Genomic DNA, 3,781 nt, shown 5'->3' with positions numbered 1-3,781 from the left:
ATCAGTAAATGTTTTAAGTCCTCTTCACTTTCAGCAGGCAAGGTTGTATCATCTGCATATCACAGGTTGTTAATGAGTCTTCCTCCAATCCTGACGCCATGTTTTTCTTCATAGAACCAAGCTTCTCGTATTATTTGCTCAGCATACAGGAGATTAGATAAAACAGATTAATAAACTGAAAGATAAGTTAAATAAAAATTCAGCCTGGAACATAAAGAGACAAAGAGAAAAACATTAAAAGACAAGATACAAAAGAACAAAGTACACACAAAATACTGTGAAAATATCTGACAAATTATATATATTTGGGATGCCAGAAGGAGAAAACGTTTCAGAAATATTTGAAGACATAATGGTCAAGAGAAGCTAACCAACCCACAGAAATTATAGATACCAACAAAAATAGGACAATTTTTTAAATTATCTTCAACAAAATCTAACATGTGTGTGATATTAATGAGATTGTTAGAAAATTTCCACATTCTGTTGGATCACCTTTCTTTGGAAATATGGTAAGTCTATATATTCAAAGACTGATTCAAATGACTTCCAACCTAAAATTCTATACACAGTAGATCATGAAAACAAAATGAAAAGCACACTAAAGAAAATTGCAGACAAACAAAACTTAAGAGTATTCATCACTAGCAAATTCCAGGGAGCACTTTAGGAAATACTAAAAAGTATTATTCAGGCTAAAAGAACAGTATATCAGTTTTAAACACAGAGATGCAGAAATGTGATCCTGGTGTTAGGTGCTGTTGAATTAGTTCTGACTCATAGCCACCCAGTGTCCAACAGACTGGTACACTCCCTGTTCTGCACCATTTTGTTATTTTTGAGCCCACTGTTACAACCACTGTATTGGTCCATCTTTTTAAGGATCTTTCTCTTTTTTGCTGACAATATATTTTACCAAGTATGATGTCTGTCTCCAGGGACTGGTCCCTTCTGGTAACATGTCCAGATTCTGTGATATGAAGTTTCTGGTTATTTCTAAGGATCATTTCTAGGGATCATTCCAGCTGTATTTGTTCCAAGACAGATTTGTTTCTTCTTCTGGCAGTCTGTAGTATATTCAATATTCTTCACTAATATAATAATTCAAATACATCAATTCTTCATTGGTCTTCCTTATTCTTTGTCCAGTTTTCACATGCATATGAGATCATTGAAAATACCATGACTTGGGTTTGTTGTTGTTATGTACCGTGGAGTCAGTTCTGATTCATAGAGACCCTGTACAGGGTTTCCCAGACTGTAAATCTTTACAGGAGCAGAAAGTCTCATCTTTCTTCCACGGAACAGCTGGTAGTTTTGAACTGCTGACCTTGTGGCTTGCAGCACAATTCGTAACCACTACGCTACCAGAGCTCCTTGCTTTTAAAGATTTTTTTTTGCAACAGATTTGTCCAATGCAATATGTCATTGGGTTTCTTGACGGCTGCTTCCACGGGTGTTGATTGTGGATCTAAGTGCAATAAAATCCTGAAAACTTCATTCTTCTCTCCATTTATCATGAAGCATCTTAATGGTCCAGGTGTGAAGGTTTTTGTTTGCTTTATGTTCAGGTGTAATCTATAGTGAAGGCTGTAGGCTTTGATCTTCATCAGCAAGTGCTTCACATCTTCTTTGCTTTCAGCAAACATGATCATCTAATCTGTACATTGCATGAGTTTCCCTCCAAATCTGATGCTGTGTTGTTCTTCATATAATCCAGTTTTCAAATTTGCTTATCATACAGATTGAATAAGTATGGTGAAAGGATGCAACCCTAACGCCCACTTTTTCCTGATTTTAAACCATGCAGCATCCCCTTGTTCTGCTTAAACGATTGCCTCATGGTCTATGTATAGGTTCCACACGAGCACAATGATGTGTTCTGGAATGCTCATTCTTCAAAATGTTATCCATAATTTGTTATGATCCACAGAGTGATAAGTATTTGCATAGCCAATAAAAACAGAGGTAAAAATCTTTCTAGTATTATCTGCTTTCAGCCAAGATCCATCTGATCTCAGTAATGATATCCCCTGTTCCACATTCTCTTCTGAATCTGACTTGCATTTCTGACAGTTCCTTGTTGATGTACTGCTGTAACTGTTTTTAAATTATCTTCAGCATCTTCTAGGAAATGGAAAAATACAAATTTATTTTTGTTTTAAAGTAAGTCAAAAATAAAAGCTTAAGCAATTAATTTATCCCTAGCTTCAGAATACAGATAATTTTAAATGAGCCCTCTTGATGCCTGGGCTTGGCTTTGCTGTCTTGTTAAGTCCATGTCAGTCTGCAAAGGGAAAAAATGTGAGTGAGGACCAGAGTCAGAGACAGAAGGCCTGAATTTGGGATTCAGAGAAGACATTCCTGAGTTAATTTGGACAATCCTTTGTGAGCCATGCCTGATGCTCCTATGCCTTGGGCATAATGACACCTTCGTAGTTTCCCTGAAGGAATGTTGGGAGATGAAAGAAGAGAAGAAATGGAAGTCTAATAGCTGAGTTTCTATGCAAATGTAGACTTGGTGTGACACTGTAGCATAAATACTGGACTGCTAACCTGCAAGGTCAGTGGATCAAATCCACCAGTTGCTCCTTAGAAACTCTATACATGGTATCAATGAGTCAGAACTGACTCGACAGCTCTTAACAACAATAACATACAAATGCTTATAGTTTAAGGAATTTATACTTTTTTCTATAAAACATGTGGAAAGTTCGTGACATATTGTTTGTGTTCTTTACGGTAGTTTAGGTTAGGCTCCAGTAACCAATCATCCTTGGCCTCTCAGTGGTCTCTAATTGTCAGAGTATGTTCCTTGTCCTGTCACACTCTCTCCTGGTTAGGCAGCTCTCATGGGGATGCTCACCCAGTGGTGACCCAGGAACTTCTACCCAGGAATGCCCCAACCTCGACACAAGACCTTCTGGATGAGGAAGAGAAGGGATGCAAAAGAAAGCATTGGGGATTGAGGAAAAGCACCTCAACCCACAATTCACTGGCCAGAACCAAGTCACATTGTCCCATATTAACTTCACGGAAGATTGGGAAATGTAATCTCCCTTTTTAACCAGGAACAAGTAGGATTGATTTGCATTAAGTCTTTTTTCTGCCAAGCCACTAAGTCCAAGTTGTGTCCCTTGGGGTGTACTTGGAATTATAGAAGATGGTGCCTTTCCCATCACCCCTTTGTTGTATTTATGAAGCTTTCCATGGAATTTTATTAAAACATGGTAACCAACATATCACTTCAAAAAAACACATCAGATGTGCAAGATAGTCTCTAAAGGAACAAAATAAAATATCCTATGAATTCACTACAAATGCAAGATGTAGATAAATAAACAGATGTGTCAGAAATAAATCCTTCTCTTCTCAAAACATTTTATATCTAGATCGTTCCAGTGCAGCCTGGTTAGAAAAGCCCTCCAGCAATTCATACAGTCATACTGATGAGTAATTGCATTCTTGTATGTCCTAACACTCTTTCAAATCCTTCTTTATAATAGAGATCCAGGCCAGGAGACTCAGAACTTGGAATATTTTTATGAAAATGCGATCACCCGAGCATTGAACTTGAATTTTAGTCAGAGCTCTATTAGTAACTACATCTGTATTTCCAGCAGGCTCCCTTGGTTTTTTGGATCTCTGTTTTTCTTACCTGGCTACTAGAACATTCCATTTATCTGCTTGTCCCAAAAATGGGACATAAAGAGGTATTCTATTTAACCAAAAGGGAAGGGGAGGGTCCTTTGGTCAATTAGGAGACACTGGATGCACAAAC

This window comes from Chrysochloris asiatica, unplaced genomic scaffold (genome assembly GCF_000296735.1).
Source record: "Chrysochloris asiatica unplaced genomic scaffold, ChrAsi1.0 scaffold00081, whole genome shotgun sequence".
Classification (NCBI taxonomy): Eukaryota; Metazoa; Chordata; class Mammalia; order Afrosoricida; family Chrysochloridae; genus Chrysochloris; species Chrysochloris asiatica.
The sequence above is the reverse complement of the archived record's forward strand: the minus strand, read 5'-3'. Positions refer to the sequence as shown.